This window comes from Pelobates fuscus, chromosome 10 (assembly GCF_036172605.1).
Source record: "Pelobates fuscus isolate aPelFus1 chromosome 10, aPelFus1.pri, whole genome shotgun sequence".
In the NCBI taxonomy this organism is placed as follows: Eukaryota; Metazoa; Chordata; class Amphibia; order Anura; family Pelobatidae; genus Pelobates; species Pelobates fuscus.
Window position 1 is genome coordinate 101,278,808 of NC_086326.1, and position 15,423 is coordinate 101,294,230.

A 15,423-nucleotide genomic window follows, 5' to 3' on the forward strand; every position below is an offset into this window, starting at 1 on the left:
CTTGGGCTATATATTATGGACCTGGTGCACTTTTGGTACTAGTATTTTGTACCTTATACTTGCACTGCACTTTGCACTTTTACTATCTGCACCTTATTTGCCCAGTTCAGCATTATGTATTAGTGAGCTGCTATACCTATGGGTTCCTGTCTTATATAATTTGAGCACTTGTTATTGTGCTGTTAATATATATTTTTTATCTACTTCTGTATCAATAAATTACTATTTTAACCAGTATATTTATTATATGGTTCTTTTCCCCCACATATACCTATTTAGTGACTGTGGCGCCCTGTTAATCTGTATACATATTTTTCTCGTTATTGGATTTGGAGTGTCCTACAGAGGCTAGCCTGCACTTGGTTTACATTGAATTTCCTTTCCCACTCACCCACCTTTTCTCTCCTGGTTCTCAACAGTCCCTGGTAAAATGGCTATAAGCTAATCATTCAGGATATAATTGGTCAAACACAACTAACAGAGCTATGAGTAGTAGGTGCCCTTTACCTCCATTATAGAAGAGGTCAGTGACATAAGAAAAACATGATAACGGTAAGGAAGCTCCTGCACTGACCTATGAAGGTTACGTAAATACAGGGGAGGGGGGGGAAACACAATAAGAAATTATAAGAGGGGAAAAGGAAGAGGGATAAGAGTCATAGATGCAATGCCACATAAAGTAGAGAGAAGGTTAAAATTGTAATCCAAAATATACGGTATAACAGAACTCTCTATTTAGGTTGCACGAATACCAGACTTTTAATAAAAGATAGCATCTAGAACCAAAAAAGTTTGGTTGCATATGGGGAGGATACGAAATACGAAAGAATGCCCAGTCTGCCCATTATCTTATCATAGGATCGAGAGTGTTGTTAATCTTGACATATTTGTTCCCAGGACTGGTTAGTATTCAGGAATGCTATTACATTAGAGAATTCGAGTTGGGTGCGAGAGTTCCACAAGTGGACTATGTTCTGTTTCACTGCTATAAAAACATGTCAATTAAATTTCTGTTTACAGCGTGGAATGTTGTCAGGGAAAATTTGTGAAAGGTCGATTTCTGGGGTTGTGCCCAAGGTCAGAAATAGAACTTGGTTAACTAAAGAAAAATATTTTTCCAAATGCAGGATATAAAAGTATGGGACATGTCCACCATATATGTAAGAGGGAGTCACTATGGCCACAGTTTTTCCAACATTTATTTGGAAGGGTGAATATGGGATAATTGGGGATGTAAATGTGTTTTGGAGATATTGGAGTGCTTCAAACTATTAACTCACATGTATGATTATGTTTTCTAAATGAAACATCACAATAAATTTGCACCTTTTGCCTTATTACAGCGTCAAGGTCTGAATATTGTAAAGGTAGTTACAACTCACAGCACGTGAGCACCACATAGCAATATGTGAAGCCACATGGCACTGGAGCACACAAGAGTAAGGACTGACTCTGTTATATTCTACTCCCAGAAGGCTTTTATCTGACTGCTAATGCAAATGCAGACACAAAGCAGATGAACCACTTACAATCTCTTGTGAGGTTGCCCCTTATGGCTGTTATGTCATGCCCTTGTCTTCCCACTGGATCCCTATTTCACTGTGACTCTTCCATTTGATAACATGACTCCACTAACAACCACTGTGCTCATTTTTACTCATTCATTATCATTAAACTGCAAGTGGTCCTATGTAATATGCACCAACAATACAACAAAGGCATATGTTATTATGGTTTTGGTTTGAATCTCGATACGAAGCAGGAGTAGTCATAGTATTGGCAACAAAGTCGGTATTTTAAGGGACATGCATCACTTGACAGTTGTTGTTTAGCCATGCAAGCAAACACTTTTAAACAAATGTACAAACCAAAATAAAGCAAGAACATCTGTGAAAAGTATGTAATAAACATTTATAAACTTACTATAAACTTGGTCAGATTGCATTATTGGGCACGCCTAGGGAAGTTTCTTCAGCCTCCCCCATCCCCTCCCTCTTCCCCACCCAGCTCTGTCTCAGACCAGTCAACTAATGACAGGACATCATTGTGCAGCAGCAGGAGAGAGAAACACGCATGATCACACTAATCAGACTCCATATCTTTTCCCCCTGTCAGGATGTTGCAAGGTGAAGAGATTTTTCAACTGCAGATTATTTTTTTCCCTTTTTTGTGGCACAATTGGCTATTGCTTTAAAGCAGCACTGTCATGGCCGCATCTGTTTTGTTTTTTTAACCCCTCTCCTGACTCCTCTTGTAGACTTGGGCATTCGTTTTTGTCCGAATTGCGGACCAACATTTTGGTTATATGTCCATTAGTCCAAAAGTCGACCTGAGAAGCCTGGTAGAGTTGGCTGGGACTTGGGAGACAAAGTCAGGCAGACTGAGGGCCCGACCCCAAAATGGGGCCCATCAGCTTACCATGTGTGTCCCTGGGTGTGGGGCCCTACTATAAGTCCTGCACATCCTCTGGAGGGAACGGGAGGAGACCACTGGATCACCAGGAACTCTAAATTACTGCACATAAAAGGTTTTGCAATGACTGGCCTGGTCACTGTCACCCTCACCTCCCCCCCCACACTGTCACCCTCACATTCCCCCCATACTGTTACCCTCACTTCCTCCACACACTGTCACCCTTACCTCCCTGACACACTGTCACCCTCCCCCACACTGTCAACCTCACCTCCCCTCGCACACTGTCGCCCTCACCTCCCCCACACACTGTCACCCTCACCTCCCCCCACGCAGTCACCCTCACCTCCCACACAAATTGTCGCCCTCACCTCCCCCACACACTGTCACCCTCACCACACCTCCAAACTGTCACCCTCACCTTCCCTCTGACAACTGTCACCATCACCTCCCCACTGCACACTGTCATCCTCGCCTCCCCCACACACTGGCACCCTCGCTTCCTCCACACACTGTCACCCTCACCTCCCCCACACACTGTCACTCACACCTACCTCTCACTGTCACACTCACCTCCGCCACACACTGTCACCCTCACCTTGTGTCTGTTTGTGTGTCTGTGTGTCAGTGTTTGTGTATCTGTGTGTCCTTTGGTGTCAGTGTGTTTATCTGTGTTTGTGTCTGTGTGTGTATTCTTCGGCAGTGTGTATCTGAGTGTCTGGGTACATGAGTGTCTGTGTTTCTGTGTGTGTGTCAGTGTGGGTATATGTGTGTGTTTAACTATGTGTCACTGTGTGTCCCCGTGTGTGTATCATTGTGTCATTGCGTGTATTTGTGTATCTGTGTATCTGTGTATTTGCATCTGTGTCAAAGTGGGTGTCTCTGTATCTGAGTGTATGTGTATCGGTGTGTGGAAATGTGCACACTACACACAAATGAATGCCTGCATTCAAACAACTACATTCACACACATACTCTATACAAAACTATGCTTACATTAAAGCACACATTCTGTATATATATATATATATATATTTATATACACAATGTACACACAATACATCCGCTACACACACTTTGCATCTATGCACTGCATCCACTACACATGCACTAACATACACCGTGTTAACTCTGCACACACAAATCATTCACTTTACACACAATGCATCTAATACACAAACACACACACATCGCATCCACAACACATACACTCTTGTATCCACTCTACACACACTGCACTTTTGTGGACGGACCCGGAGGCGGGCCCTGTGAGTGGACTTGGAGGTGGGCCCTGAGGGTGTGCTCCCAAAGGCCCAGACCTTAAACTGTGTAAGGGGCCCCAAAATTTCTGATGGCAGCCCTGCCCCTGGATCTTGCCAAAAAAGTTTTTTTCACTTCATAGAATCCAGCACCAGGTGAAGCACACAGTGCTGCCTTCCATACCTCTTTTGATGTCACCAAGGGCCTTGCATGGTCCAATCAGATGTTTCTTAAATATATAGAAGCTTTTGGGTTAACAGTTTCACCTTTTCAGAATGCATGCACATTCTCTGAGCCAGGAAAGTGGAGGGAATGGGCGGACAGAGAAGGAAGGAGGAAGGGGACAATAAAAAAAAAAAAAAAAAAAAATTAGCATTGATGTTAAAATCCAAGTGTTGCACTCAGGTAACCAAGCAGGCTCAGCTATCATTACTGCAGCACCGTGGAAGGGATTCACAGTCTCTTTCATCGAAATAAGAATCCACAGGCTTCACAGTGTGATGAAAAAAGTGATCATTTGTAGAAGATCAGATGAACAAAATCAATCATATACAACACTTTGGCATTAAGCCTTAATCGTATACAGAATCATGGACAACAAAGCTATATAAGAAAACTATAAAAGGAAAATCCCGCCTAAACATCTGTCTCTATCTGGTCATTGGATATTAGAGAGGGAGAAAACAATAGAAACACCTGAGGGGTGGAGGGAATTGGTTGGGGAATAAAGAGAAGGGGGAGGAAGAAAGAGGGGGGTAAAGGGGAGGCTCAAAGTGTATGAGGTTGTCATGGAGACCAGAAACAAAAGACAGAGAACAATATCAGACATATAGTGCACAGCAGACACTAGCAACATATAGTTACAGACAAAAAAGGGCATATTATATTAGACATTTATATTAAACATAATATTAGCCTCCACGGGTGTTCCAGAAAGTGTTGTAGTAGACACAGAGGTGAATAGTGGACAGACATATGGTAGATAAAAGTAGATAGCTAGCCACAGACACCAGATGCTTGGTGATCCATGTAAAAATATGTATAACAGTATAACGAAAGTATAAAAGTATTAACCCCTTAATGCCGTTACGGCCTTCAATACCATCCCACATTCAATGGGCTTTAAAGCCGTTGTGCCGTGGAACCGCCTGGATACTTACCTTCCTGGGGCTCCGCTTTGGGAGGACTGCCTGACAGCCCAGGCAGTCCTCCCACAGCAAATCAGGCCGCCGGGGGGCCATGTGATCGCTCTCAAAAAGTGATCACAATGCAGGCATAGCTACCTGCAGGGTTACTGCCTGGGCTGTCAGATAATCCCCCTGCTGGTGAAAAAAGTATATATATGTAACTTCATACGATAATTACATATGTTAGTATTTAAATTAACTTAGAATGAAGTTACATATATATAAGATATATATGATATATAAAATACATACATATTTTATATATCTTTATATGTATAATTACAATAATAACTAGATAAAATAAGAAAATAAATAAAATAATTTTAAAAAATGATATATACATATGTAATTTTATTCTAACTGTATTTTGATATTATTACATATATATATTCTGGTAACAAAATACACTTAGCATGACATTATATATAATGTATAAATATAAATAAATACAAATAATTGCAAATACAGTGGGACCTCCGAACTCGAACTTAACCCGTTCCAGAAGGCTGTTCGAGTTCCGATTTGTTCGAGAACCGAATCAACATTTCCCATAGGAATTAATGTAAATTTGTTTAATCCGTTCCAGACCCCCAAAATTACATGGATGGGGATAGGTAACTGTTCTTTTGGCATTACATACAAAAGCATATACAATGGCTGTATCAGGTTCAAAATATCTAATACCCCTCTTTCCACTGCTTGTATCCTTATGCTCATAGTCCCTCTTCCCTTACTCGTGTCCCTTTGTCCTCTGGTCCTCTGGTTTCCTTCTCCTCATATTTTCCTCTTTCTCCTTGCATAATAATTCTGTCCATGTCCCTTCACCCTTTACTTGTGTCCCTCTGCCCTCATCTCCCTATATTCCCCTTTATCACTTTACATAGTCCATCTGCCCATATTTCCTCATTTCACACTAGTATCCCATGCTTCCCCACACTTGTGTCTCTCTGTGAATGCCGAGTGATGTGTTCAGCTACCGAGGATCATTCGCGTACCAAGACATTTTTAACGCAAAATTTTAGTTCGACTTCCAAATTGTTCTAAAACGGGAATGTTCCACTGAATATAATATATATATATATATATATATATACAAATATATATATATATATATATATATATATATATATACATATATATATATATATATATATATATATTACAGCGCTACTGAATTTGCTGGTGCTATATAAATAATAAAATAATAATAATAATATATAAATATATATAATTACATAAATGATTACATAAGTATACACATAGTATTTAAATACATATATATGTATATATATTCAAATTCTACGTGTATATTTATGGAATCTTTTAACATAATTATGTGATTTTATTAATTAAAACTTGTGCGACGTGCCACTGCCTAACAAGCCAGACAGAAAGTCCAGAGAATTTAATTTGCAAGCACTATATTTCCAAGACACCATAAAACCTGTACATGGGGATACTGTTTTACTCGGGATAGTTCACTGAACACAAATATCAGTGTTTAAAAATGGTAAATTGTATTACAACAATGATAACAGTGACAACAGTGAAATTTACGTTTTCTTGCATTTTTCACTCACAAACGGCACTTTCACTGACAATATTATTGCTGTGCTGCATTTTACTGTTTTGAAACACTAATATTTGTGTATATTAAAGTCTCCCGATTATAACAGTACTCCCTATGTACAGGTTTTATGGTGTTTTGGAAAGTTAGAGAGTCAAATATAAGGCTTGCATTTCAGTTTTTTCACATTGAAATTTGCAAGATTGGAAATGTTGCCTCTGAGAGCGTACGGTAGCTCAGGAATGAGAATTACCCCCATGGTGGCAAACCATTTGCCCTTTGCAGGCATTGCTGTTATATGAAGGCGTAAGGAATCAATTGATAGCGAGGAGAAAGATGTTAGCAAAGTGGTCCGGTTTGCCTTAGTCACATGTGCCAGGGGTGTAACCAGCCCATGGTACAAAACTGAAAATATCTCTGCATGTGCAGCCTTTCAAACAGAAATGCTGCACATACAGACTCCTACCACCGTGACAACTTCTTAAACTAGAAGTGGTTTGGGTGGTTGGAGTAACACTTTAAGAACTCAAATAATAAACCTGAAATAAATTCTCTCTTAACTCCTCTTAAATATTAAACATCTCATGTATTCCTATACTAAATTTAACCCAACTCTAACCCTAAGCCCAATAATTCCAAATACCCCTTATATCACAACTATAACCCTTCTCAAGCTTATTTTTAAATGCCTTTTTATGCCTGTAATTTCCAGTCAGAATTCATTTAAAGGAGCACTCCATTTAAAATATTGCCTCTGGACTAGAGCGCATCAAGGAGGTGTTCGTGCTGCCAAATATTAAAATGCTGGTTTCTATTGAAATTGGCAATTTTATAAGCTGGCACAAATATAACAGACTTCAGACACATAAGGTACATCATCAAGATGAAATGCTTGTGAATGGAGTGTTCCTTTAAAAAATTTTTTTTGAGGGGGGTTGAATCAGGGGGCACCTTAGAAATCTGTGCATGCAGATAGTTGACATGAAATTCTGGCCCTCGCTTAAATGCATTTTAAAATGTATATTCTCATGTGCATTAGGTTTGAAAATCTTTGTCAGTGATGTTTCAAGTCCTTTTGGTTGTTAAATTGATTAAAAAATGTGTCTGTTAATGTGTTAGCAACGCGTATTTGGAGTGGTTGTGTGCTAGACTGCTAACGTTTTGTTTTACATGGTCAATAATGTGAAAAGCGTTGTTGAAAACAACATAAAGGTGTGATTTTGATAATGACAGTATCATTATCATTAATGGGTCATCATCAGTCATTAAAGGAACACCTCAACTACCATAAACACTACAACCTGCTGTAGTGGTTATAGTGCTTGGATGCCGTGGCATCCGCCATTTTGCAAATGGATTGACAACTAATTTGGGGTGCACTGGGCAGGTGCGGCTACCTCTTCTCTAGCTGAAATCTCCCTGCACTGAGCTAAGCCCAGTGGTTCAAGGAAGTGCTCATTGGATGAGAGTGCTGAGCTGATGCTCTCAGTCAATAAGCAAGCTCAGCATGGCAGGGCTTGGCTTACTGGAACTAACAGAAGCATCTTGCATGATCATCTGACTCCACAGGAGGTGGTGGTGGCACATGGCAGATCCCAGGTAAGTTTTCAAACTGTTTACAACTAGTCTGACTACTGTGAGGGCACCGGAACACTTCTGAACCATAAACATTAGTGGTTATGGTGCCTGGATTTTTATAACGACATAAAGATAATTAGTAAACCATTTCAATTGAGGCCCTGCCGTGCACATCACTCAAAAAGCTATAAATGAAAAGGTACCTTTAGCTTATCACCAGCATATACAGACAGGCAGGGTTTCATACCAAAAGCCATCATAATTAGAATAGTTATAGGAGTTAAGACAATGGCCTGGATTATCTAATGAGCACTAAGCTTTATAATGCTTTAATTACTACCCAATCTGCAATCATTGGATGAACTGTATAATGTATCAAGGATAAACCATACTTCCCAAATCAACAATACATCGTAAGAGTTAATATCACTTGATCTGTCAATTTGTATATCCAAAAAAAACTAAGATTTAACTAGATACTTTGGTTTACATACTCTGTGCAGGAAATATAGTAGAAAGGATGCTGGCATAATATTTAATTTCTGCAGATGGTGTTCCTTTTATTTTCTTTTTAAGGGTGACTGATATATGATGTTACAACTGTTTCACATGTGGATTATGTTTAATACATTTAATGAACCTTGTGTGGGCTATAGATCTTAAAATAATCCAAAATCTATAAATAGAATCAACGTCCATCTGTGAAAAACATAAAGCTGTGCATATATATATAAATATATTTCACTTGGGACATTTTTCCATCAGTAAAGAGCAAGTTTTCTCACATTAGGGACAGTGCCAGAGATGGAGTTATATATGTGGCTGAATATTGACTGGAAGGGACATAAATTCACTCAACTCCACCATCTGAACTATATAAATCAAATATCCTGGAATGTAGCACAAGTAAGGGGAAAGTGGTTCGTTATGGTCTTGGAAAAAGCATGTTGACTTCTATCGTGCCCCAAAACAGCTACAAACTTGAGAACCTTTTTGATGCCACCAAAATGCTTCACAAGGGGATCTTTGAAAAGAACTCCATAATAACATTTTTTTTAAAAAAAAGACAGACCATTTTTGAGACCCCAAATCCCTCTGTCTATGTCTGGTGTGTGACCATTTTCCAGTAGTAGACAGCAATTAGACTATGCATAATCCAAAATGTCTTTAAATCACTATTGTCTCAGACAAACTACCTACAAAGGAGGCTACAGCTGTTTTTGTGCTTAGTAACGATGGTTCAGGTGATTCTGTTTTCAGTACTAAACAGAGAGTGAGTCTTTGCATTAGGTGATCTAGACGTTTACCTGAGGGCATTGGACACCAGTATTTTAACTCTAATGTTTTATTTCACTGTACAATCTGCCATCAGCCCCCTATTGTGAGAAATAATATACTCAAGATCACATTAAAGGTAGAAGAGCCAGCCAAGTGATGAAGACTTTTATCGACTTTAAGTTTGTCTATTTTTTTCTGAAAAACATAAACACGAAACAAAAATAAAGATTTGGGTGTTAATATATTCACAGGTTTATAACAAGCAATAAATTGACTTTCAGCTCAATACTTACATTTGGTCTAGGACTGGCCCTGATATTAATCTGTACTGATGGTGCCATTATGTAAATCAATAGCTTAGTACTAATCATCTCTTTAATCCCTTTACACATTTAAAATATCTAACCCTAAGTGTTCTTACTGCTTAGTGCTACCAGCATCAGAATAAATAATCGGGGACTAAAATTAGATCTGGGTATCTTCAAAATACAGCCAGACGCGTGGTGTGAGAAATGAGGAATTCAACTTAATTTGGTCGCTGTCTAGAATTGGACGCACATTCTGCCATTTTAGAAGGAGAAATGATTTAGAAAAACTAAATGTATTAATTTTTTTTATTTTATGTGATTGTTGTTACTATAGGAAGCATCTGAAAGGAGTCCATAGAATCCCACAAAAGTGTGTTAATATCCATATCGTGTGGATTAAACGAGCATATTGATGACCGATCTGTGCCACCTAATAATTTAGATCAAGTAGATGTAGGGGATATAGTCGAAACCAGGACAAAGTGTCAGGGGAGCAACACGGCACAATGATTTTCATTTTGTAATAATATTTTAATGGGCAAGAGTAAGAGACCTTTCCAACAGCACAGTGATAGCACAGTGCTCTCCTCCTTACTTTCACTCTGCGGTGCCCTTTAAAGAAAATGTAGACTGCTTTTATTTGTTCTAAAATAACATACAAAAAAGGAGCAAAGACGAAAGATCTGTGTTATCATAGGGGCATATTGCTATTCCAGTCTCAATAGTCCATGGCTTCTTTGAACTAACTTCTTTGAACTGCCCAATCGATGTCTTGATATTATGAATGCTACAGTTTGGTGGGAATGGAAAGGTTACTAAAAACCGCAGGTGGTCTTAAGTATATTCAACCACTGGACCACCACTCCACCCATTGGTTCTGCTATTGTTATATGTAGCCATGTCTGGTTTACATTGCAGACAGCCCTAAGCAGAAAGACTATAGATGCTTACACACCCTAAAACATTAAAACCAAACAGACATAAAAAAATAAAAAAAATGTGCAGAGGGGATATGTTAAAAGTAAGCATGACAGTTACAAAAACAAATTAGGGCTCATCATGGACAGATTTTAATCAGACACTGAGAAGTGTTCTCAGCATTCAAGCCACTCTGATTATGTTTAAAAGTCCTTTCATGATGTGTTAACTATGGGGTCATTTGTCTTCATCTAGAAGAAAATATAGGGTAGCATCGGAATTCGATGAATAATGTAATTTCAATTCTCACTCATGCTAGTCTATGAATAACTAGTCTATGCTAGTCTATAAATAACTGGGATGTTTTAAAACTATGTTTCAGATAACCAGATTGTATATATTTTTATATTGTACTTGTGATAAGACTTTGCCAGGAGGTGGGAAAAAAAAGGAAATGCTCAACCTCTACAGAATGGTGGGTTGACTGAAAAAAAACTGCTACTTGTTCTAGATATACTGCCCAGATGTTGTCCTCTCTCGAAATGGGATTTCGACTGGTGGAGTTTTCTGTTGCTAGACACGGCATACAATGCATCATAAATAGTTCTTCCATGTAAATATATGTATATATTCCTAGTGTACAATGCATGCAAGCATGGTTGCCCTCACATGGCAAAAAAAAAATGTACAATTAATTCAGTATATAGTGGAAATTTCGCTCTTGTGAATGGGAATCCAGCCTTGTGAAGAGTGCCATGGATCGAACCTGCAGCCAGTACTACTTGAAAACAGTGACTTATTGAACCAGTGGGAGAACAGCTTAAATATGCAATCATGAAAAATAGTGTAAAACAAGGGGTTCGGAGGGATATTACAGAGCCTGCATGCCTCTCAGACAGGCTGGCTGGCTATAGAGGAGAAAGATCAGTAAGTAAGTTCCTCTCTGGGCATAAATGTAAGTAAAATGATAAAACAGGTAAATTATATTAATAATGTAACATAATAGTGCTAACTTTACCATAACTAATTTGTAAATCTTGTACTACATTATCACAATTGTATCTGTAAATTGAGATAGCCAAATTGATTGGAACTGTATAAAGTTTTTTGTTTTTTTTGTATTCTATTTATTGACTTTGTCAGTTCATCTGCATCTGTGCAAGGTATCCTGAAGCTGATAGTGTGCACCAACATCCTTGGAACTGTAAGATGCTCCATACGTCATTTGGGGGCAGAATGGTTGTAGCATGGGTAGTTGCATTGTAAGTAAGATTTATAGCCTTGATTTGTAATTAGAAATGTGTGAATAACATATGTTAACAGTTTCATCTGTATTTTAAATTAGGATGTTTGTAACACCATTATCAAGGATACCAACGGTCAAGTACATGCTAAACTAATCGGAACTGGTCCCTCCCTCCAAAAATGAATTACAACTGCATTATTCATGCAATAACAGAACCATAAGCTTGGATTTAAATTTTTTTGGTTACACTTTGCAAGCAATTTAATATATTTACATATACTTTTAAAATAGTTTTTGCAAATTTTAAAATATTAAAAATATAATCATATAAAAAAATACATCAATAATTTAAAAAATATCAAAATATTAAAATGTTTTCACAATAATAAGTAATTTTAAAAGTTTATGCCAAAAACATTAAATAATTTGAAAAACTTAGCCAACAATATTAAATCAAAGCCATAATTAGCTCTCTATAATCTGCTTGCAATAGAGTAATTCCTCCTAGGTGACTGCCATTTTGGGGTCAAGAAGGAAGTTTTCCCTAGTTTGTTGCAAAATTGGAAGTGCTTCAGACTGGGGTTTTTGCCTTCTTTTGGATCAACATCAAAAACATTTCTGAGGAAGGCTGAACTTGATGGATGCAAGTCTCTTTTCAGCTATGTAACTGTGTAACTATGATATTCTTATACATATATTTTTCCCATTTAGAATTTGGATATAGGACATGTGATGGAGCTCACCACAGCACAACACAGCTTGAGTCTCTTTCATGGGTCCCTTAATTTCACTGCTGGATATCAGGAGTGATTATAGTGGTTATAGCTGTCTCACCCAAACTCTAGCCGAATCTAAGGGAAGGGTAAATAAGAACTGATTTTCGATCCGATGGAGAATTACATGCGGCTGGAAAGTCGCGGCTTTCGGGGCTTTGCCTGGTGAAGGGGAATGTGATTTAGCTCCTATGTGAGAAAATGTCTCTGCAAAGTGGCTGGACTGTGGTTCCATCACAGGAGAATTTGTGCTCGATGGATTATTAAAGAACAGCAGACTGTAGTGAATTGAAAAAAAATTGCACAATTTAGACTAACATAGCCAAATCGTGACTAGAACTGAGCTGGAGAATTTTTCCAAATAAGCAATTTGCATCAGAAGTACAAGTGAAGTATTTATCCTTGACATATTTAATCTTTTACTACAAAGAAATAAAAACTACTCCCTGAAAAGAGTCATCCAAAGATAAGGAGGCATTATGTAACAAAAAAAGGATTTTCCTATACTGTAATTGCAGTTGATTATTTAAAATTTACTGGAAATATTCATAAAGAATTTAAGCATGTGTTTTTTTGTCGATTTTTTTGAAATTTTAAAAAATTTTTTTTCATTTTCACATAGTTCACAGAGAAAGAAGTAAGCTAATCCTAGACATGAAAAGTAAATCATGTTAATGTTTGCTCCTTCTGATTTATTTGGGGTATGAGATACCTCTGTCACATTGGCACAAAGCTATGTCAATTACTAAACGAGCTTCAAGGAGCTTATCACTCTGGGAAGCCTTCTGTAAAATCACCATGAGATGGTACCTGGTGCCATACAAGTTATCGCGAATCTATAAGTCACGGTAGTTTACCCCAAAACGCAAGATTTAGTCCAACAATTGACAATATAAAGCAGATACGTCTTACCAGACCTTAGAATGGCCGGATTCGACGTAACAGAGAAATGACAGAGTCAGGAATGAGCCGAGGTCAAGGGAACAAAGAGACAGCAAAAACAAGAACTAGCCAAGGTCTGGTACACAGGAATCAGTAAGCCGGCAAACAAGACAAAACAGGGATAAAGAGAAAAACGGAGTCAAATACAAAGCCAAGGTCAAGCACGAAAAAACACAACTGATCGATACAAGCGCTAAATGGAACTGAATCAAAAACCACGATAGGGCAGGGAGTTAAGGGAGAGGTAAGTAGATATACCATAGTATTTAATTTGATTGGCCTCTGTCATATCCACGCCCCCAAAAGGTGAGTGTATGGGGAATGTGGGATGACAAGGGCCAATGGGAGACCGTTTTAAATTTCGGCTCCCACTGTCCCTTTAAGAGCGCGCCCGAGACGTGCAGGACCGCGCGCGGGAATAGAGGACCTCTGCCGCCCCCCGGATAAGGTAAGTACCGCTACAGCATCAAAGCTATGCTGGAGATGCAAAACACAGATAAGCACTATGCTACACACATTTTGGGATTGTCTGGCCCTGGGAGAATCCTGGGACCGGGTGGGGAAATTTATCTCTGATACCACACTCTATAGAATACCAAAGAAGCCAACCAGCTACCTTCTGCATATCATCTGAGCTGATACACCACCCCAACCACAAAGTATTACTCATCATTCTCACGGTAGCTAAGATAAACTTGGCTTTCCACTGGAAGAGCACGACGATCCCCTCGTTAGATACTCTCATACAGAGGTTGAATACGATAAGTATTTACGAGAGAATGGTTAGCAAAACACAGTGTTGTGTAAGTAGGTATGTGAGAGATTGGGAATGCCGGACCACAAATATTGGAAAGGCACAGGACAGCAATGCTAACAATGAGGAAACTGATAGGAATAAATAGCTTATAGGGAACCACTTTTGTGTGACTTGAATGTCCGGCCAGGCTCTAGGGTTCTAAGGCCAGGGTATGTGTCACAAGAACTGTTGCATAAGCAATATCAATGTGAACCTAACCCCCCCACCCCCCTTTCCTTTCTGTATTCCCCTTCCTCCATGTTATGTTTCTATGGTATTCTTATGTTTTAATGAAGCTAATAAGGCTACAATAACCAGAGGACAACAGCACAATACGTTTAAGCAAAGCTTTGATGTCAATCTAGGAAAAATAGTTGTAAATTGTCGTATAGCACTTGTTTACTCTGTTAAATGAAAATGTTACAGTTTTGATATTATATGCATTAATAACATTCTCTAATAAAAATGATATATGGAAAAAAAATAAAAACGATTTGGAATTTTGGTAGAATTTTTACTAATTTGCATTGTCTCGGAAGGCTAAGGATTGTAAAGTTTAATCCAAACCATAAATACTGTTCATTTCATCGTTCATCACTCAGATAGGTTTCTCTCTGGAGTACACCGGAGGAATCCATCAAATGATAAACAGACTCTTAAAAAAAATATTTCTCATGCAGATTCATTTAAATCATATACGGTTCTAATATATTCTCATCTTTATACAAATTATGAAGATCTCAACAAACACGGTTTAAGATCCATAATGTTCTGATGTTTACCATTAAAACATTTTACTTAAAGAGCATAACTTCTCAAAATCATGCTTACTGAGAGAACGTAACGGAGAGGCAGGTGTAAAAGTGAGTAGTAGTTTCTAAACATATTTGTTTGTAAGCCTGAGCCCCCAAAATTAAGCAAAATCCCAAAATCTGCCTCAAGGAGGATTCTTTTCCATTGTGCACATATCTGATATGTTAACATCTGCAAGGAACATCCAATAATTTAGGTTTTTCTAACTAAATACCAGATGGGGCCAAAGAACGGAAGGCTTCTCATATACGAAAAAGACATATTAGTAACTTTGAAGAGAGAAGATTATTTTTTATAAATTTTCCAAATTCATTACGTAGAAGGTAATGATTAAAAGCAAATTCC